This window comes from Onychostruthus taczanowskii, unplaced genomic scaffold, assembly GCF_017590055.1.
Source record: "Onychostruthus taczanowskii isolate IOZ18803 unplaced genomic scaffold, ASM1759005v1 scaffold19, whole genome shotgun sequence".
Lineage (NCBI taxonomy): Eukaryota > Metazoa > Chordata > Aves > Passeriformes > Passeridae > Onychostruthus > Onychostruthus taczanowskii.
In genome coordinates this window covers 8,514,745-8,537,925 of record NW_024499128.1, presented here as the reverse complement: position 1 = coordinate 8,537,925, position 23,181 = coordinate 8,514,745, and the positions used below count along the sequence as shown (strand labels likewise).

The 23,181-nt window shown below is 40.0% G+C and overlaps 1 protein-coding gene across 2 annotated transcripts in view; it reads right to left on the bottom strand.

Moving 5' to 3' along the window:
• The window catches only part of GPR146 (G protein-coupled receptor 146), a 48,785-nt gene that overhangs the window by 12,254 nt on the left and 13,350 nt on the right, over positions 1-23,181 (bottom strand). For both annotated transcript variants that reach the window (XR_005952448.1, XM_041401666.1), the window contains exon 2: positions 14,674-14,715. The gene's annotated coding sequence lies outside the window, so the exon portion shown is untranslated. The remainder of the gene's footprint in view (positions 1-14,673; positions 14,716-23,181) is intronic.

The following is a 23,181-nucleotide window of genomic DNA, read 5'->3' as shown; positions in this document are numbered from 1 at the left end:
CCTTCCTGACTTAGCTTTATCACTGAATTCTGTAACAGTTTCTATATGGAAAACATGACATATCGTTTCTTTTTAAATGTTTCTGTGCAGCGAGAAAGAATTCACTACAGAGTGAACAGTGCAGCTTTTAATACTTAAAGATTTCATCACTGCAAAAAGTGAAACACCTTACTTTTGGGCGGTTCTAAAGGTGAGGATTTCATCAGGCAGAATAATATATACAGTGATTACCTGTTTCATCTACCTACAGGCCTTTGCTGCCAGGGATCCTGACATGAGATACAATTTGGAGATGCTCTAATACCCACTAAATAATACTTTTAAAATAGATTAAGTTATATGCAAAACAAAACCCGAGTAATTTTCCTAGTATTCACATTAACTTCCAGGAACTTATGGTGTATTAAATAACAGGAATAATTAGAATGAATGTAGTATTAGAAAATCAGCTTACGTAAGGTACTTCCAGTTCTGGATTTTATAAAGTTGACCAGTTGGAATACAAGAAGTGACAGCTTTTAAGCATCAGCAGAGTAGATGGCGCCATTCAGAGTGCTGAACAGCCAGTTAGCACTGCTGCAGCTCTGCTCCGTGGTTTCAGAGCACTTGGAAGCTGATTTTCATGTAGCTATCCCACTTTAAAACTATGTAGCAGCAACCTTAAATAGCATTCAGTGTCAAGATGACTGAAAGTTGTTATGTATATGTATTATTCTTTTAACTGCTTCACTGAAAGCAAACTTCTAAAAAAATATATAACCTTTGTGAGAATTTTCAGTGTGCTTGTAACTTATTCTTTTAACTGCTTCACTGAAAGCAAACTTCTAAAAAAAAAATATAACCTTTGTGAGGATTTTCAGTGTGCTTGTAAGTGGTGAGCCACAGAAACCTAAAGAATTAATTTAAAAATACAGAAATTTTCAGTTTCTGGGAGAGCACACAAGCAAATAATTTACTTCAGTTTAAAACTGAATATAAGTTGCAGATTATTTCGTATGAAGTATTACAACTCAGTAGATTTAACAAGGGTTGTAGACACCTTCAGAAGGCACCTTTGCTGTTGTGATGTTGATGTTCAGAGCAGCTGGGATTTAGCAGACACTTTATCCCACTGTTTTTATTGAAAATATTTCATTCATTTATTCTGACTTCAGGAACTTAATAGACTCAGTGGGTGATTCCTTTAATAAATTTTTCCTAACTTGCAGTCATCAGTGTTTAAATACAAGGAGTTTTGCCCCAGTACCTACAGCCACTTAAACTGTAGAGCAACAGGTCAGTTAAGACTGGTTTGGGGGAAAAAATTAATGAAACTTACTTGTGCCTGTTTTTTTATGTAAAGATCATCATATCGTAGAAACTTCTGCTGAAGCCTTTTTAATATTTGAGATAATCTAAAAGACAGTTTTATGATAAAATTCCTTGTTTAGGTGATGTCTTTAATAAGTGCAAACAAGTCATTTGCACCTTACAAGATAGCAGGTGCCTGCTGCATTTCCAGCATTTTGGAATTGCCCAGGTTCCAGGTAAGGAATGTTTGTACTTCTGGTTCATGTAAATCAGCATCACTCCAGGAAAGAAGGCAGATTCTCGCCAATCAAAATTAATTCAAATTATGGCAATTCTGGGCTTTGCTGACTGAATTCATTCCAGGAAGAGAGTGTCAAAGGTGCATGGACTGTGCTGGAATTACTGTGTAAATGAGTTGGCCGGGTGAGCTGGCAGGGTGGAAACACCAGCTCTTATCTTCCCCTGCTGTTTGTCAGCTTCACCCATGCTCAGGGCTTGTGGCAGGGAACTCTGCTGAAATTTGGCAGCACAGAAACATTCCCCAGAGATCTTTTGGTGCCAGTTGCAGAGACTGGCAGGAGGCACAGATGGTACTTTTCCTGGAAACTATAACATAATGCTGTTTCCTATTAGAAACACTGGTGAAAGCTGACTCGGTGACTTAATCAACCAGACCATCACGTTGGCTGGGGAGGAAACTCTTGTGGAACAGACCCTGACCGCAGGGACCAGGTTTCCAGTAAAAGCAGAAATACTGACATAGTTCTTTATCAGATGGCATATAGAAGAATTATAAAACTAGTTTGAGTTTGAAGGGAAAAATCAGCCCTCAGCAGAGTTGTACTAAGGCTGAAATGACTTCAAAATTTGTCACATCCGCTGGAGATAAACATATCTTTCTGTTAATTTCTGGCAAGTCTGAGACATCTTGTTCCTGACACTCCTGTGGTTTTTAATTTTCACTGCTTGGTGAAGGAAATAGCATTTTCTAGCTGCCTTCTGGATGAACTTGCATAATTACTGATTTCATCTTATTCCATTTATATTGTCTGAATAAAGTACTATAAATTTACATTCTAGGTGGTCTAGTATAATATTAATGCTGATCTAAAATTGGTTATTATTAGATGGTAAGATTTAGAATAAGAATTTTCATTTACCAGGGGCTTGAGGCATCTTTCTGACATGAATGTGTCTGATTTGTCTATCTATTGCTTGCCATGTGCCCCTCCCCACTCCACTTTATCAGGGACAGGGAATTTTTGTCCCTTAGTCATCAAAATGTTCTACCAATAAACTCTATTTCTTCTAAGACTCCCTACTACAGCTGTATATATATATATATATATATATATCTCAGACTTAAAAATAACCCTTAAGCACGTTCTGTTCTGGGATGCTGATCAAGAGTTTGACAGGTTTAAGTATTTGATGATTTCATTTAAGTCCTTGATCATCCTTCCACAGACCTGTGGGTGGGGATGCTTCCTCAGGTACTCTTAATGGGTATTGTTTTTCCAGGGCAACATGAGGCTGGACAAATATTTCCAAGGGCAAAAAAAACCTCCAAAGTAATTTTGTGGGAAGAAATGTGTAAAGGAGTCTGAGACCTCTGTATACCTGGACTCGTTACACCTAAAGCCTCCCATTACAAAAACATCTGTGAAGTCACACCTGGAGTCTACTACCTGCTGCTCACATTGCATCCATTCCCTGGTATTTTGGAAAGCCATGGTTAAGATTTGTACAAATTCCTGGAACTACAGCCACATTAATGGCATGGAAATAAATACTAGTGCTTACTAACTGCAGTGTATCCATTCACGTGCCAGACAGCAATTAACTCTAAAAATCTGAACAGACTTTTTGTAGAGATTTCTTAGTGTCCTTCATAGGTAACATGCTGTTTTTAATAAGTCTTGACTGCTTCAGGAAGCAAAAACGATTTCTGTAGCACCTTTGTTACTGCAGGAGCCCTGATATATTGGGTTTGCATGGCAAGCTTTTGGGAAGGTGTTCAGTTTTGTTTCTCATTATCCTACTCCAATTTGATGGTTAATGAATTAATTTTTCTGTAAGTTGAGTCTGTTTTGTTCAGGATGGTAATGGGTGAGTGATCTCTCCCTCTCCTCCTCTCAACCCACAAGCCTTGAGTTCTATTTTCTCTCCCTGTCCAGCCGTGGAGGGGAGTGAGAGAGTGGCTTTGCTGGGTACCTGGTGCCCCAGCTGAGGTCAGCACACCACAAAAATAAATGTATAATCTGCTTCCTCCTGTGCTAATGGGTGGAAGCCTGAGGAGTAATTAGTTTGTCAGAGAGCCAGTTTCTTACTAATGATTGATAAATGGTTGTTTTGACAGAGGCCACACAGGCACCGGCTGCTGAGAACAGTAAAGCACAGTTTGTAGGGGGGGCACTGGAGCCTGCTGGTCTGTCTTCACCTAAATGAGCTCTACTTGTTGTGGCTGTTGTGGAAAATATGCAGAATATTCTGATACCCTCTTATCTGATCTTCAGATCTTGCATGCAGGAATTCAGCCTGATCAGTCTGATGTGCTAATCACAAACATTGATGTTTACATGAATCACTTTGACCCAACATTTGATTAACTTTGCTGCATCATTTCAGAATCAGTCTGACTTGTGTAGAAATCCATGGAATTCTGCTTAGACTTAAATGATGGAGCCAATCAAACCCTTGCCAGCTGTGATGCTGGCATGACAAATAGGGTGCTGCTTTTTATGCTGCTTTAGCATTTCTATCAGAACAAAGTTAAGTTCAGCTGACAGAACCCTAAGGGAAAGTAGGTGTTCTGCTACATACAGTAGAAAACAGATTTGCAAAAATCACAGTGATTAGTGTAGTTAAAAATGCTTATGGAGGCTAAAAGGACAGCAGTCATTCTGCTTATTTAAAGCTTCTGAGGAAAGCAGTTAGGAAATTTTTGGTGCTTTGAAGTTTGCCTTTGGCTCACCTGCTCTTATAATATAAATGAAAATGCAACTTAATTGTGATTAATTAGTTAATTAGTTACTGCTGTGTCTATCTGCTCTGCAGTAATATTTCACAGTATGGTTTGCTGCATGTTTCTTACTATCCTATGAATAAAAGGCTTTTAAGGATCTCACTTTCACTGAGAACTTTTTTCTCTCTTAAAGACTAATTGGATTAACTTTTGATCAATTCCTCTGCTATACTTCTCTTCTGTAATACTTCTAGATTTAATATACAGAAACATAGAGATCTTATATATTCAGAGCAATAAGAAAAAAAAATTAAAGCACATAGTTATTGCCTAAAGCAACAGTGAGAAATCTAGCCTAATGTGCATGAAAATTGATATGCACAAGAAAAGCAACTATAACTTTGTTTTGGCCAACCAGATAAAAGTGGGAGTGTGACAAATTCAAACAGTGATGTTTTCCCTAAAGAACTGTTATCTAAAACCCAAACACTGTTTTCTAATGACGGCACTATTCATTTCTACTGATGCAAGGCTTAGATGCATTTATGTAAATTCTTTCCAGGCTCTTAAAAACCTAAAGCAATCTAAAACTGCTTAAAATCTCACCTGGGAGGCACTGCCTCGCTGTCCCTTGATGGCTGGCAGAAACATTTTGCCCCTGAAGGCAGACCCCTCTGTGAGCGAGCTCAGCAGAGAGCGCAGTGTCTCATTTCTGTGGCACAGCAAACCCTGGCAGCGCTGTGGCCGCGGTGCCCTCGGCGTGGCACTGGGCACTGCGGGCTCTTGTGCCTGCCCTGCACATACATAATCCCCTAAGCTGCAGCCACACGCTCTCATTGGAGCTGCAGGGCCTGATCCTGCCCTAGGCACGGTGCTGTGTACCCTGCCCCTGGTTGTGAAAGGGCTCGGAGAGGTCTTTTTTTGGAAAGGACAGAGGGAAAGGACACGCTGCGGTTCGGGGAACAGTTCAGCCTTTGGTGTTCTTGCATAACAGGAGACAAACAGCGGCTGCATCAAACCCAGAGAGCTTTGGTGCAGGAAAATAATTTGACCATCGGAGCTGCTACTCTGTGTACATTAACAGAGTCATGGCCACAATGAGCCAAGCTGACAAAAATATTATGTTAGTGAGATGTGATTTTCTTCAGAGCTGCTCATCGCAGCTGGGAATGCCCAGAGTCACATCCCCCCACCTCAGAAACTCAATGCTGTTACCAAAACCCTGCAACATCCACTTGGCCTCTGGAGATTTAGACAATAACCAACATTAGGCTTGAAAAAGAGCCAATGCGAGCTTTAAAAAAACTGTAAACCTCAGAATTCTTTTAAGCATTCAGAAGAAACATTTTAATTGGGGAGGGGAAAATCATGTAAGGAAAATTGTGCTGCTCTATCATCTGACTTTAATGAGGTGGTAGGTAAATGTAAATTCTTTTCATTTGAATAAAAAGCCTGTAACATCATGATTCCATCTATTTAGGTTGAATACAAATAGTTCTTAAATAATTTGCCTTTTTAAACTGTGATGAAAAAATAATTTATGTGTTTTCCTTCCTCCACAAAGAAGTAAGGTTTAATACATGATTTTACTACCCAACCATAAAGGAGTTGGCCCATAAAATGAATGAAGAACTTGTTTGTCATGCTAGCATGTGAATCTTCTTTAGTGTACGTAATATAAATGTGTTTTGTTATTTTATACCTTTAGTTGCTTGTTTTTAATTTTGCAGTTTCTTAGAAGCTAAAACTTCACAACAGGACTCTGAGATAGACTCTAAGGTTAACACCTGAGAACTTTCTGAGTGTTGGTATTTACGATCTAAGTATTGTCTTAGTTCAGTTATTTTTTGTTCCCTTTGGCTAAGTTTCTATTGTTTATATTAAAGTTAAACCCCCCCCCCCAAGTCTCTATTTACAATGTCTATCACACAGCAGCTCTCCTTGTAAGTCCCTTCTAAGTATTTTCCATTAGATTTTCTATTGCTGGGGATTGGTCAAATTGTTAAATAAACAAGCACTTCTTTAATCTCTGAAGTAATATTTCTTTGAGGAGACAGTGTGGGGCAGCCCAGGATTATTACTTTTCCTTTTTTTATGGTTTGTAATATTTCATACTTATCACTCATTTGGTTAAGCCATTATGTATGGTTTGTATTTTGAAACACAGAGAAAACCCAAGCTGTGTTGTTGATTTATATTTGATAATACCAGTGACAGTTGGGCATGGAATTGAAGGGGAAGTGTGTTTTCCTTTTGAAATTCAGACCTCATAAACTTTAGTGTATCAGCTTTTTGCAGGGAAAAAAATGCAGAGACTGGGAGATGGAATAGCACTCCTTTGGTCTCCAGGGAGAGCAGGAGGTAATAACGTGGCTCCTTTGAGTCTGCTGCTCTCCTGGTTTTATAGAGGCAACTGCTTGCTCTCACAGGCCCTGCCAGTCCATCACTTCTTTCAGGCTGTAGTGCCCATAACCTAATACTTTTTCCATTTTCCTGGTTGGGTTTGTCCAGCAGACTTTCTGCAAGGTTTGTTTGAGTGTGGAGATACGGAATCCCTGGCACAGTGATGTAACTACAGCTTGTAGTAACAAGTGGTAGTTGATCACCTGGAGCTACTTGGGGAACTTGTGGGACAGAGGACATTTCTGTGCTTTGACCATAGAGCACATTTCAACAATGCCCATACTTACAGAACTTTTCCATATATTTCTTGTGTTTTCTGGCCTCCCCAGAGCAGTGAAGTTTCAGATATGGTTCTACTTATCAGCCATAAAGGAGATTAACCCTAAAATGAATGAAGGATCCATGGGCAGATCTATGGATGGGGCTTTGTGCTGAGACTTGGTCCTGGCCACACAGCTGCAAGGGGACTGAGGGAAATGTTGAGGCTTACTTTAGTGACTTATTTTTTGACTCTGCCTCATTGTAAAGTCAGAAAGCACAAACCTCAGTGAAGGTGGAGCCTCTTCCATGACCTGCCAGATAAACTAGCCCAGACCTAAAACACTTTTAAGTACAAGCCAGATATTTTTGCTGTGCTCATGATAGAGGTGCAGCTGGACAGGTGTCTGGTGTGAGTGTGAAACACACAAAGAGAACATAATGCAGGTTTTTTTGGTCACCACTAAGCAGCAGTGATCACAGAAGCCTTGGAGGCCTCCTCACAAGATTAATTTTCAGATGCAGTGTACTGTTGAATGCTTTTTGGTTGATTCATGCACTGAATTAAATATGGCAGTTCCCTGTCCATCTTACCCCAATTATGTCTCTCATGGCTGGTGGTTCTATAAAGTTAATGCACAGCCCTGAAGTTCATAATTACAGGCAACTTTGTTAATATGAAAATGGGATATGAACAGTGCAGGTTTTTGTTTACAGGATAATCTGTAGTGATTCAGATATTTAAGTCATTATATGTTTAAGGAGCTGATGTCCCTAACATGCTGCTACATCTAACTGATAGACAATTCTAGCAGTATTTTTTACTTAGAGAAGTTAAATAAGACCAAAACCAAAGTTCTGTTCAATTTTGTTCTACATTAAAATGACTTCTAGAAGTTCATCTTCCAGGAGTGCTCTGTGCAGTAACTTAGGCAGAGTCAGTGATTCAGGTGGATTAAACAAATCACAAGGTTAAAGTAAAAGTAGTTATTCAGGACTGTGGTTGCCAGAGTGTTATTTTTATGAGCTGAAGTGGTTTCATTGGAGCATCACTATAATATTAGTGAATTAGTGTGTGCGTTTCAGCCCTTCATACCCATGTGCAGAGTGTCTATAAAGAGTGGTTATTCATCTAAAGGATTATCAGAAATATTCCTCAGTATACTTTTATCTTAAGTTGGTGCCTTCAAAGGAATGCAAGGAGTTGGTGGTTCATGATAGAGAGACTGAGCTAAGGTCTCCTGGTTCATTGCACAGAATGAAGCCAAGCCCCACTGACATTCCTTCTCATTTCCAGTTACTGTTTTAAGTGTAAAGCAAGGTGTAGTATTAATGGGATTCATTCAAGACTGTTTATTTCTGTTTCATCTTGGTGTGAATATTCAGCAAGTTCATATTTGGTCATAACAAGTCTGAAAATGCTTTGGTAATTACATAAAAAATGAAAGTGAATGTGCAAATCAGCTGAGGTAAGCAAGACTTATTTGCACATTTTAGATTAGTTGCTTTAGCACTGCCTTTTATATGGGCACAGCTTTGAGTCCCTTTCATTTTTCATCTGCTACAGTATTTCAGGTTGCAAGAACTTTGATGGAAAGCTTTAAAAAAGCAACCACAAATGTACCAGTGCTGCAACCCCATTAATCATACATTCATTCCTCAGAACCAGCGTCTCTGGTTTGAGGAATTCACCCAGCTCTCCCTGAGGGCCGTTCCAGATGAGCTCTGGTGAAACTGGCTGCGGAAGCTGGATGTGTCACAGCCCTGGCACAGCCTCTTTTCTGCTGAGGGCCACCAGAAAGCGAGTGGCACCTGCTTGGTGTCCAGGTGGGACAAGAGAGGAGCAAGGGGCACTGCAGTGCACTGAGCAGCTGGGGCAGCTCAGGGTTGCCCTCCTTGTGCCAGCTCCATCATTACAGGAGTGGGAACCTCATCCAGCACAGCTCCTTCCTCTGCTGATGTGACCCAGGATCCTCGTGTGATTTTTAGTGAAAATCCCTCAGACCTGCTAACCCTGCTAATTCATAGAAGCTCTCCCAAAGTATTCCAAGCTTGTGGTTCATGTCAGCAGCATGCCTTTCATTTTGTTTCAAAAAGACCATGATTCTGTTTCAAAAACATGGTTCTGTGCCAAAAACCTGATAATTGCATATCAGTAGGAGTGGTAATAATGGGCAAGGCAGGAGTATCTGTCTTTTCAGTTCTTGAGTTCCTTTATATTTGACCCTGATTGGTGTGGTCAAACTGCTGAAATTCCATTAGGTCACTGCTTGTGTGGATGCATTAGAGATGTTCTTTGGTGTGTCTGTGTGCATCTTTTGTCTCTGCATACTTTGGCTAATTTTATTAGCTACTGTTTGAAAATGTCATTAGACATCAGATCAGTTTATTTAGCTACTGTGGGCTAATCCAAACATACAGGATATAATACACAGCTCCTGACCTTTTCCTGTTACCAGGCTTGCAGCAGCTCTTTCCTTTGCAGACCTCAGGTGGTGGGGAGGGAGGAAGGGCTTTAACCCTCTGGGTGTGTTTTGTGAAGCTTACAGGACAGGCTGAAGGCACTACAGCTCACTTTGCAGCACAGGACAAAGCACAAGGAAAGGAAAAAGTCCAGGGTATTAATAAATGCTTTGCTTCCTTAGTAAATGCTTGGCTCCAGTCTCCCCACCCTACAAGCCTTTAAAAAAGTTGTAAAGCACAAAGTTTGCAAGCTCCAGACTGTGGTAGTGAGTAGGATTTCACAGTCAGCTGACCATGAAGTGCTACCAGCTTCTAAAATCTGCTTGACTGCACATTACTTCTTGAAGCCTTCCAGATTTTGGAGAAAATTGTTGCACAAAAACCTTTGAAGATGAGGTTGAAGATTGAGGAGTTAAAACATCATTTCTTCTAGCTGTTCATTTTACTATTGCCACTTTTGATCTATGTTCATGTGAAAAAACAATTTATGAATAAATCTCAACCCCAAGAGGTATTTTGATGGCATAAATCTGTTCTATTTATTGTTCATAGCAAATTTTAAAGGGAAGAAAAAAAACAGAGGAAGAAAATAATGAAAATGTTGACCTTAATGAATGAAAATTGGACTGTTTGTACTATGACAAAATAAGATAATTATGGCTATAAAATCCCATGCTCAAAGAATGAAAATAAACAACATACACAGTGTGTGGAAATGGGAGTGAGCCATTATGGTAAGATGGATTCACTGAGATCTTTTCTCCCTAGTAATTCTTAATAATGTGGGATTTTTTTTTTTTTTTTTTAAATTTAAGGACTAAAACCATCCTAGAGAATGTTCCTGGAGTTTGGCACCAGTGCAAGAGATTGGCGTACAAACATTTCACACCAGGAAAATATTTGGAAACCAGTAATGTGGTGTTTGGCCACTACAATTATAAGCAGCAATAGATGCAATTTTGGTTGCACTAGAGCCATTTGGCATGTTAGTGGTTCATTTATCTGTTACCCAACATTTCCTAGCCAGGAAATCTACTTTGTATGAATTCCATATTTTATGCTAAGTCTTCTTTTGATGGAGAAAAAGTGATTAAAAAATAGTATGTCAAAACAAAGGGTTAAATCATCAGTTAAATACAGCGCAGTAACACTGCAAAGTTTGACTCTGTTTCTGGATTTTAGAATGAATTTTCCTTTGAGCAGTAGCTAAATGGTTTCCTTAGATTGTTCCTGTGTTGCACGAACCAGATCAGATCAGTCTTAAAGTTCATAATTTTCCCCAGAGTGTCTGAAATCCTACTACAAAGAGTCCTTTCGTCTTAAGAGTCTGACACCAAGTAGAAATAAAAGGCTGAAATAATAACACCACTAACTTGGCTTAATTAATTGTATGTCTGTACTTAAGCTTGAAGGGTGGAAAGCATTGCTTTAAAGGCTACCTACAAAACTAGTGAATGAGCAGCCACTCAGGGTGCCACTTCAAAGAGAAACACCCAAAAGAGCAACACAAGGGAAGCTGCTTTTGAATTCTCTCAGCTCCTCCTGGCAGCCCAGGGCTTGCAAAGGAAAACAACCCAGAAATGGTTATTTTCTTTTGTGTTAGTTACATAACCAGCTCCCAGCAAATAAAGCTGGAGGTGGAGCAGCCATACAAAGCCCCACTTTGTAACCTGTGTCTGCCATAGCTGCACAAAAGAATCTCACCTGAATTTAGGTGTTTTTCCTTCCTGGCTAATGGACATTCCTTACACTGTCTGCAGCCAATTTGATAAAATTCAGGAGCCATGTGTAACTCTTGGTTGCACTTATGGATATTTTGTAATTTGAGCCTTCACGGTTAGTCCAGATTTGTACCTTATTGCTGAAGCTGTCAAACAAATCTTTGTTTCTACCATTTTGTATTTTTCAGGTTTCTCTGTATGCAATGTTGTAATAAATTAAAGTAGGGGAAGGTAACTGCAAAAGGGAAAGCTGGTTTATACAAGAGTGCTTAGTCTTCCCTTTGGGATTAGTTGAAGTTCCAAAAATTGTGCTTTCATGTTAACCATCCTGTGGCACTTTTAAACTGCCTTTTCAGCTGTGCTGTGACTGCCATAAAGCAGCATTTGGGATGTAGCTGGTGCTTCACTGCTGCAGAGGACAGCCCTGGCTGGCCAGCAGCCTTTGTTCTGGTCTTTGTCCCTGCTTGTCCTGCATCCCCCGACTGTCAGCCGGGGGATCCTGGCTCTGCCTCCCTCGCTGTTTCCTTCCCACAGCTCTGTAACGTCCTGCTCTTGGGTTTGGGACTTCTGTTTGTGATTTACTAGTTATAAAATCCCAGGATTACAGGTGTGCTCCTTTACTGTCCTCAGGTGTCAGCTGTAATGCTGCTGCCAAGATGTCCTGGTGCCCTCATTTTTAAAGGGTGATTAGGAGACCAGTCTGAGAATAGCCATAACTGATGAAAGGATTGAGAGAATTTATACATCTGGCAGTTCTAACCATTTTTTACACTTACTTTATAGACCTGGAAAGGAGGGACTTGCAATAAATACAAAATTCTAAAATGTCAACTGTGCCCAACTTCTACAAACTTTATTATCCTTACCTCTGTAAGAATTAAAAGTCAGTTCATGTACTCCAGAGCAGCAAATATTGTCAGACAATGTGTAATGGAAATTTCTGAGAGCCAATATTTAACATCTTGAAATGAGAAGCATCCAGGATAACTTCTGAAATCACTTGAATTCACTATATATTACAACAAAATATGAAGGTAAATATTAAGGTATTTTCATCAGATGGCTTTAAATTAATCTTTGGATTTTCCTTTAAAAAAAGAAATGAAGAATTTTTGAGTAATGGAGAAACAGGGTGCCCTTCATATTGCTCTCACTCTGAAGTATGACATAGAGAAAAATTACTTGGAAGTAGTTCCATTTCTATGTTTGAACTCTTGTTATTTGAGTCCAGAATGCTCTTAAATTATCGTGTTTAGGCCTTGATACTGCAAATTAACTCTGGGTAGTTAGATGCATAAACAGAGGCAGAGCAAAACCCCACTGAAATTAATACATCTTGTGTGGCCCAGGGCTCTGTCTCATGGGGCTGTTTGCTGGGGGTTTGTTTATTTTTTAAGTGCTCTAAAATGTTTCCCAAGTAAGTATGTGACGTTCCATAAATGACAGATCAGTAGCAGCAAACTTCAAACCCTCCTAAAAAGTAGCTTTTCTTGGCTTTGCTTAGGAAAGTCTGTTTGATTCTGCTTGTATTTAATGTGCTGCTGGGTAACTCTGGAACATACATCTTAAACCAAATTCAGAGAGTACCATGAACTGACACCTGCTTAAGTCTTTAATTAAAAGTGGTTTAATCTCTAACAATCTCTATGTACATAAGCAGAAAGTATCTGTGTTTCATGTGTACTTTGAACTGCCATTCATTTAGAAATCAAAGATTTGTAAATGAAACACAGTATGCCAGACATGATGATGTTTGACTGGAATCTCTTCTTGTTGGCATAGCCTGGATTTCCTGGTGCTGTCAGCCCCCAGGAATACATTCTTATTAAAAATTACGGAGAGAGGGAAAAAGATAGAAGGAAGGCTGTCTTAAAAAAGTGTGTGTATCAACTATATAAAAATATATATTTAAAGCAGGCACACACATACAGTGGGATGTGTAGTGGAGACTTGCCAGTGGGATCAACTTTTGTAGCTGAGTACTCTTGCAGGTGAGTATGTTGGAGGAGCCTTTTCTACACCAACTCTAGGTTTTAGGGTAACAGTTTTGTTGATTTTTTTAAACAATAGCCTCTAAAAGAGTGCTTGCCCATGGAGCTGCATGCATGTAATGGGTTTATGACTGGCCTTCAGTGAAGAATTTAACCTTAAAAGGTTATCTTGCTGTAGCTGATATCTTATTCAATATATCCTTTCTGTTTTTATACACAGTCTCTAAGATTAGTGTGGTTGAGTATATTGAAAGTAATAAAAAACAGACACAGAAAAATTGTTGCATGTTTAAAGAAAAAAAATCATAAAATGAAAGAGGAAGTGCATCATTTATTATAACACCATGTAGACTAATGAAAAACATACTGCAGGCTGGAAATTTGTTAAGAGCTGAACTCAAAAAGTTTCCACTCCCAAAAAGTGCCTTGGGGCCTCCAGCTGTAAGCCTGTGGCTAAAGAGGCCCTATGGTAAACTGACATAAAAAATAAGTACTCCATAAACAGTGAGCTCCTGTTTCACAATAGTTGGAAAGATATTTTTAAGAAGTATTACTATTGATGCTGACTGTACTTTATCAAAGTAAAGGAAGGCAGTGCATTTAACTAGAAAGTTAAATTTGGAGTTGGACACTGGGCACCAAAATGTTTATTGTACATAGGAGAATATGAAAAAGATGAGGTGACCTGCTGAGAGTAACAGAACAGCAGCTGGTACTGGCAGAGCTGGAATTAACATTAAATGATTCCTGCCTTCTCATCCTTTGCTCATTAGACTGGGCTGTCCAAGTCCCCTGTTCCTCTCCACACTGAGCAGGTGCCACCCCTTGTACCCAAGAATGTTCTTTTGTTGGGTGCAAATACCCCCTCAGAGTATTGGTGGTGTTTGCACCATCAGTGCTCACATGAATGGAATTAATTGGCCTCTTGAAGAAGACAAGATGAAGTTTTCTGCCTGTCCTTTAAATCTAGACAGATTAAGTTTGGATTAGCAGTCTTTCCTAAAGGTGCACTTTCCCTGCTGAGCCAACAGGGGCTTGGCTTTGCCTTTCCCCCTCTCCCTGCTCATTGTTAATGACACTCATTCCTGTGGGCTGTGGGCTTCCAAGGCAAGCTGAACTGCCAGGATGCTCTCCCAGGAAGGCATTGCAGCCTCCATTCCTTCTTCACATGGCTTGAGAAGCAGTTTGCAGAAGTGATGCCAATTTAAAACCTTCTGGTGTGCCTCCAGTCTGTTTCTCCAGAGGTTTCCCTGCCTGGTAAAGAGCCCTGGAGTGCATCAAGGATGATGGGACACTTCCACACAGCCCAGATTTCACAAACTTAGAAAGATGTAGTAAATGGAATGTGACTTTATGAGACTGTTTAGGTGGCAGCTCTGGGATCTTTGAGAAGGAAAATCTGAGAGTTAGTATCATTTATCTTAGCTACATCTTCAGTCAGGACTTGGTAATCCAGTACCTTTTTACAGAAGTCAACATCAGGTCTAGAAGTCCCAGTTTTGGTAAATATTTTCACAGTTTTACATTGATGAAATAAGCATGCACGGTAATAATCACACTGTATTGCTACAGCTCTACTTACATGAGGTGCAGCCCAGGAGAATGTCAGTCTGAGATGGAGCCACTGGGAGGAGAAAAGGAAAAAAAAAAAAAAGAAAATATGAAACAGTTACTTCTAGGTGATTGCAAGAAATGAAAACAAAATTTAATCAAATCTGGTAAATATAGATCACTTTCATTTTTTTGTCTTGCAGCTCCCTGCACCATCTCTGTGTAGCATTTACAGTACCCAGTGTTTTAATCCAGTGATTAGAAAATCTGTAACATAATTGTTCATGGTGTTTGATGCTGTGGTGCCTCACAGTGGGGCTGATGGTTTTATTTACACTTGTGATGTGAATTGAAGATCCTAAATAAAAGCTGTAGATTGATCTAAAAATAGAACCATAACTTCCTTCTCCTCATTAAAAACGTCATGCTTGGTTGGTTAAAACCGACATGTAACAGTCTTGATATGAAATATTTGTTCTGTAATGTGAAACCACAATAAATGTCACTTTGGTTTGTTACTGTTAAAAGTAGTGGGTTTGGCACACAGTGTCACATTAATTCACTTTACTGAGTGTGTTTGCTCCTTTGCACGCTGTGGGGAAATATAATTATATAGAGAATTATACAGAGAATTATATTTTATTGCATTATAAGGAGTGTAATATATCTGTCCACTCAAAATTTGTAACCACTATTTCAGTATATATTTAGATAAGAAGCAGCTTATCTAAAGGAGAAGAAAAAATAAATAAAGCACTAATTTCTATATGTATTGTAGTAGGAAAAAAATATAAACAGGCATATGTAAGGAATTAAAGAGGTTTGAGCTGAGATTAATGATTGAACAGTAATATTTGTAGAGAAAGGCAAACTTTAATAAGAGTAGATGAGTTTTCCCCTAAAAAGAAAGATTAACTTGTTCAAGGGTACTTAATTATGACTGAATTTTGAGGTAAGGAGAATGCTTAATCTGGGGAAAAAATGTTTTAAGATAGCTGTCTGTGCCACTTCATTCTTTTTTGTATTAAAGTTTTATTGAGAGATGCAGAGCTGGTCTGTAAAAGAGCTGATCTGTAAAAGAGCTGATCTCATTCTGATGCACTTTTTGTCTACTATTAGCACCAGTTATGGTTGTTACTACCACATTTTCCAGTCAGGGCTCCCCAGCTCCCCTGCTCTCCTTGGCCTCTCTCTGCCCTCTGTTTGACATCTTGTGGTTGGCATTTAAGGGCCCAAGAAAAACAAACAGTGCAACCAGTATTTTGCTTGCAATTTTAGCTTCATAGTTTGATGGAGAATAGTAAATAGAAGGACAAACTGTTACTATTTTTATGTGGTCTTGATCTTAAGAGAAAGGGATTTCCATGGCTAACATGACTTTGTGATGTGCCACACAGGTGGAAATGCCCAACACCAACTCTGGTGGCTGTAAAACCCTGTACCAGTGGCTGGCTCATCACAGTCTGGATGGCCTCACTTCTCAAGAGCAAAAATAAATCTGCCACAAATCAGTGCAAAGAAGGAGCAGCTGTTCTGTTCATACTTCCATGCAAATTTAAGTCACATTCAGGGACGTGGAGGGACAGCTGCCCCATGCTTTAGAGCAGAAACTGATGGTAGAGAGCTTCTCCTGGTGCCTGTCACTGCTGAAGTCCCACCTGGACACAGCTGTGACACATCTGGAGCTCTGGGAGCTCCAGCTGTGTAAGCACAGGCTGCAGGAGATGCCTCCCCCTGGGTAATGCAGTCCTCCAGTGCTTTAGTTGTGTCTGTGGCCTCATCTCCATGTGGGTAAAGGGTATTGCTAGAATTAGACATGGGAATTGTTGGATTCAGCTGGCAAAGTTCCACAAGTTTCTTTATATGCACAGCAAGGTGCAGTGCTGAGATCTGCATTCCAAGGACCACTGCTGCGTGCCCATGGAGCTCTTAGGGCTGGGTTGGAGAAAGGATCTGTGGTCACCCAGCAGCCTCCAAAGAGCAGCTTTGCTACTGCTGACCTGCTGCAGGATAACGTGTGACTGACTCATTGCTTTCCTCCTTCCTTACTCTCAGTAGCCCTTCTGCATTGATTCTTTTGCTTTCTGATCCTTGCTGTTGGAGTACATTTTCTTTTATGTAGTAAATAATGTTTCAGATTAAATCACAACATGAATCATAATGGAAATGCTGAGCTGTACACAGGGTTCTTCACATCTATAAGTCTGTGGAGATGAATAACAAGTTCTGTAGGGACAGCCTTAAAGTGGGTTTGCAGTTTTGCTGGGAGCTGAACTCACTGGTTTTTGTTTTAATGTAGTCAACTTGAGTGGAATGAAAAATGCCGGTTAATCAGTTTGAAATGAAATTGTTGCATGGGCAGAATGAGCATAGTTATTTCTAGATAGCTTAAAGAATGGAGTATGATTTCAAAGGTCATGTGTAATTATACTTTTATTCATGAGGCCTCTGTTTTATATTCTAACAAAAATTATTCATGTATTGTATTAATCATGCAGAATTCTGAATCAGAACATAAAATTCTGCAGTGCTATAATTAAGAGAAATGAAAGTGATAAGAAGTAGCAGCTACATAGCTAATGAGGGAGTTAATTTCCACGTGTGTTTTAGGCCATTAAGTACTACAAAGCAAGAAGTGCTGCTTTGCCAGCACAAACCAAAGGAAGGCAGTTAAGTACCACTCCCTTCCCCAGGCAGCATCGCTGGGAACACTGGAGAGCTCCAGCTGTAGTTCCAGCAGGAGCTTGCACAAGAAATGTGCAAGGAGATATAAATCACTGGTGCAGATTGTCTTTTAGCAAGGAGGATATTTCGTATTCTGCATGTGGACATGAATTTTTCTCTATGCAAATGTTTTTATCCTTCCAGGTTGGACAAAGTTGTACAAAGTTATAAAGCCAAGAGCTCAGGTGTTTTTTTCTGTGTGTCAGGATCTGCAGGTCATCCAGGACATCCTTGTTCACACTGTGCTTTGCTTTTTTTTTTTTCCTAAGAAGTCTGAAGCATTTTCCTTGTGTGGTTTTGCAACCCCATTTTTTTTTTCCAAACAGCAGGAGTCCTATCACTAGATCAAATTTAGAATTCACTGCTTCCAACAATTGTCTAATGGATCCACATGTTTACACAGCATGACACTGGCATCCAGATAGTGTCATGAAAGTCTCAATCAGTACTGCTGTTTCATGCTTCCTCCCTGCTTAAAAAAATAAAAGGGGGGAAAAAAAGGAAGAAAAAAGGGAAAAGCTACAGGGACTTTTTTCCCTGGTACTCACGGGAGCAGTGAATGTTTCAGCCACCAGTACTTTCTGACAAAATTTTGGAAAATACTTTTTCCATCTGCTCTAACTGAAAATGCCAACTCTCAGGTATTTTATCAGTATTTATTGTACCAATAAATAGATCTTAAAATAATAGAATCCCAGAACTGCCTGGGTTTTAAGAGACCTTAAAGATCATTTACTTGGGCCCCACTGCTGTGGACACAGCAGACCAGGGTGCTCAGAGCTCCATCACACCTGGCCTTACTTCCAGGGATGAATGCTACAAAACAGGAGACTGGAAAATAACATTTCCAGACCAAATCCTTTCTTCATTCATGAGACTCCCTGCTGAAGGAAAACTTCATTATCTGTGTAGTGCTGTGCCCCTAACTTGGAGCACTCACACCACTGCCTTGATGAAGCTCCAGCTGCTTCTCCCTGCCACTGACGTGAGCATTTTCATGGCCTTATGGTGAATCAAATCACCCAGAGGATCTTTCTGAAGACCAGAGTACCCAGAGGCAGCCTCAGGCACTTGGCATTTGTGTAGCATGGGAGGACCATTTGTAATTTACTCGCCTGTGTATTTTGCCCAGTGTTTGATTGCTGTTCCCTGTTATTGGATGTAAATAAATCAGTAGCAATTACTTGGCAACAACCTTCCACAGTCATTTGCTCTGAAGAAACTTAGTCCCTGGTAGCATTAAATGAAGGAAGGGGGGTTTGGCTGGGACACCAGAACTTTTCTTTTTTTTAATGTTCCCATGAGATCTTTCACTTCCACACAAGCAACTGCCTGAACTGGCCAAGTGGTCTTGATTTAATGTTGCTTTATGAACACGACTTGTCGCAGCTGCAGGATGTCATAACCTCTATTTCCTTAGCTTAGATTTGAAATCTGGAGCCATATGATTCAGACGAACCACAACTGCCCCTGCTTAATTTAACTTGATGTATTTGTTTTGAAAATGCCGTTGTTCGCTCCAAGTTTTAGCTGCTAAACGAATTAAGCTGATCTGCACTGGTAAATGGGGAATACTGACCAGCTTGATTAAAAAACTCCCTAAAAGCTGCAAAGGAAGCTCCAGTAATCTTTAACTTATCAGTGCCAATGAAAATATTTCATTAGTATAAAGTTAAAAAATCAAAACTTGTTTTAAATACAATAATTAGAGATTTTCCCTGAGATTAATGTAGCTCTGATACAGAAAAAAACCTCCCCAAATTGTTACAAAAATAATATTTTTCAGTATTTCAGGGGAGTACAGTGAGCTCACCAAAAACTGTTGCTGCAGACAGGATTCAGAGTACAAGATGATGAGCAGTACTGGGTTGGCTTTGCATCCAAAATTTGATTTTACAGGGCTCCTGTTCTTGTGCAGCTTAGAAACTTTTGCATTTGAAGTAAAGCCAACTGGATTTGTAAAGATACTTATCTTATTCTCTGGCCCCATTCAAATCACCAGAAAATATTAAGGCTGACAAGCCTAATGCTACTTTATATGCTTCTCAATTAATATTTTTGTGTTAGATTATAGAACACACAGATTTGCACAAGTGCCAGGTTTGAAGTCACTCAGCTGGTTTCCTAGTGGCAGATGCTGCCTTCACTACCGTATGTCTGCTCTCCACAACAGTAAATATTAATGTCAGTTTAGTGTCTTTCTTTGTAACTTGTTGCATTACAGAAATCTTAATTTAGTCCATTTTAATATGAGACTAAACTTTTCAGTTCTAGGCTCACACGTACAGTGTGCATACTGTAACTCCTTGTTATTTTTGGCATTTTGTCTTCTGTTGAAATTTATGTCCTTATAGGTTTTTTTTTGTTGTTTTGTAAATTATTTTTTAAGAGTAACTCATCTAGAGTAAGCAGGCAGAATAAAAGCTGTGCCGTGTCCTTTCTAAGCACACTTGATCGTGTGCTTTAGATGTGTAAAATTAAAAAAAAAAAAAAAAAAGAGAAAGTATTTGCCATGGCTATAGTCCATTAAATACAAAAAAACCCCAAATAATCCCCAGCATTTGCAAACCCACCCTTTTTTTGAAGAGGTTTGAGACACAGCAGAAGTGAAAAATCACCCAAGAGGGTTTGCTTCTGCATCCCAGTCACTGAAGGTCAGTCTCAGTTGCTAATATGTCCTATGAGATTTTTCTTACTACTTGTTACATAAATGAAGATTCATTTACGGGCTCTAATTTTTAGAATTCATTTTTTATTATTAAGTTTATAGATGTCATAATCTAATTACATTCTTAACTTCCACTTTCTACAACTGCTTGTTTGTAGTGGTATTTCTTAAATTTTCTTATTTAATTATTCCTAGATGCTCAGAGAGACTAAACAAAGTCTGGGAGCTGGGATGCTTTCCCAAATGTAGTTTTGGAGCTGTTGGCCAGTCAGTGAACTGCTTGTGCAGTCTGAAATAGAAGTGACCCCAGCAGCACCTGCTGGAACAGCATCTGCAGGATGCTAAGTCTGGCAAACCAACACCTGTGTGTTGGTAACGTGCAGGTGGATCAGTGTGAGGGCACCCGCAGAGTTGCTTTTAATTGTCAGGTGTGTCTTGTGGAGTGGAAAAGTGCAGAGGAAATTGTATTCAAATACTGAAAATTACCTTACAATTAACATGCAATTTTACTTGATGGATTTTGGGCGATTCTACTTCCTGCCAACCTGTGTGGACTGAGTGAGGTTTCTTTTCCTCCTCCTATTTCCTCTCCCTCCCAGGGTATTGCAACAAACTGGTTCTGAGTTTAGTGTAAGGCAGTGGAGCCATTCTGGACTTAAAACTGGTGATGGTGTCTGGGGGCAGTGCTGTGGCCCAGGGACTTGACTGAATTCCTCAGCAGTGGTTCCATGACCAGCTGGAGCAGTTTATTGCACTTCCCCATCCCTTCTTTTTTTTGACATTGTCACTGAAAATTATTTATGCACCCTAAGATGTAATCCATCCCATATTAGACTGTGCAATGTCCCAGCCTTATAGGCTGACCTGACTTTATATTCACACACACACAGAGCTGACATTTCACACATCTCTGTCAGATCTGCAGAGCTGATGGCCAAAGAGCACTTTCTGTACCCTGCTGACAGCTCGATGGCACCATGTGTGGCCAGCCAGCTCCCAGGAGGGGATGTGTTTGCCCCTGGCTCTCCTGGCAAGTTGAACGTGGGCACTTTTCTGCCTGCAGCCGTGTGAATGTCACCACCTCCAGTCACCGGGATACCTGCACTGCCTCATGTGCTGCTCCCTGCCTGATGGCACATGGTTGTCTCTCAGCTGATCTGCTGCTGGGACACAGAGCTTCCTTCCAGTATGTCCTCAGCAGCAGAGGTTACTGATTTGAAGGTGTGCACCTTCCACCAGAGGGGAAGGATTGCAGAAGGGCGTTCGCGGACAGCATGGTGAGTGGTGTAGTGCTGGAGCAGGGAGAAGCTGGAGATGGGCTGAACGTGTTGTTGAGACAGAAAAGAAGAATGGGATTTTGCAACAAGGAGGAAATGGTGTGGTTGATTTGCCCCATCACAGTTCTCAGTGGCCCACCCATTTGTTTTGACATAAATACCTACTCTGGAGCTATGTCGAGGCATGAAGACGACACGTACCCTCACACTTGTGATCTTCGGGGTTTGTTGCTGCTCTTTGAAGAGTGAGCTTGATGTTTTAATGTTTTGTTTGGAGACTCAAGCATTTAGATTTGTAATTCAGCCCTTCTAGCCATTTCCCTGATTTACCTTGCGGAGTAAACATTCTTTTGTTCTATTTTCCAGACTTCCTTTTCCTTGTCTTTGCTGTTGGCTTAATTTTGAGATACGATACTCAAGTCAGAGGTGTCTCCTTGAGAGCAAAAAAAACCCCAACAGCTAAGGGTTTGAGTGAGCTAACTATTTTCTCTGTTTAGAAGCAGCAGCTTACTTTCCAGTATTCTGGAAATCCTCAAACACAGATCCTGCCAAAGGCATCGACTTAAACAGCAGCAGTGCTTAGGAGAACATGCTCAGGTTTTCTGGCAGCTCTCACAAACCACTTTAGAATAAACAGGCACATTGCTTGCAGCGAGTGCCCCATAGTTTGGAAAGCAGTGCTGAAGGCAAATTTGTGAAGAATTCCTTCTTGTGGTTACAGTTCTCAATTTTCATATTTTCTACAGTGGGTCCAGTTTCCTCGGGGTTTGATATCTAGGATCTTAATATCAAACCTGGAATTAATACAGCTGTATTTAGAGACTTAGACATTTGCAGAGTTCATAGCAATAATTCACTGTGTGGCACAGTGGGGAACTCACTGTGTTTTAAACATTCTCCCCCTGTGCTTGTACAGATTTTTATAGTTGAATTGAGAATTTATAACATGCTGGGTCTCATATTCCAGGTCTGTTTGTTTCTAAATCTATGCACAGAACATGGACTAGGTCATAAATTTTTGCAGATGAAATGAAGGCTGATTAGAATTTTAATATTAAGGAAGGAAATGGCCTTGGGTAGTGCACTACAGAGCAGAACAGGCCTTCTGTTAATACACAAGAGTATTACTGTTTTCTTGAACTTTGCCTTCCAATCCAATTACAACTTGTGCCTAGAAATCATAACTCTGGTGCCTTCCAGTTGATAATGTTGAATGTTATCCTTGTCCAAGCTTATATAATTTCCAGTAGTAAAAACAATCTTGATTATAAAACTGCTAGATAATATACTCTTAAAACTGAGTTATGGGCAATAGTACATGGTCTTTGTTGATAAACAAAGCAGTCATGATGGTATATCAAATTGACCCAGTTCTGTCTCATTTTAAATTAAATGAAATCAAGTGTTTTTTCTTGGGACATGCAATTCCTGTGATGACATATTGTGTAACTCACACTTCGTGGTAAGAATGAAGACAAAGCTTTCAGTGTAAATGATTTTTCTTTTTTTTCTGAGTCAAGCAACATAACGGGAATCTCTGTGTTGGCTTTCATTTTAAGCACTTCTGTGATAGCATCATGCTCACAGTATGAAATGAGCTCATCCAAGGAGTACTTCCAGCCAGTTCTCTTATCAGCGTAAGCCATCGTAGCTCAGAACGTGTCCTCCTGAGTCCTCCTCCCCTGCCCTCACTGGCAACTGGCTTGGACCAGATGCTGCATAATTCCCTGGATCTGTATTTACCATCCCTTGGCTGCACACATCTTTGTTGCACATTAACAGCAGAAAATATTATTACTGAAGTGTGGAATCACATTCTGGTATTATTACTTCATGAAAATTGATTCTGATTCCTCGCTACTTCAGAGCA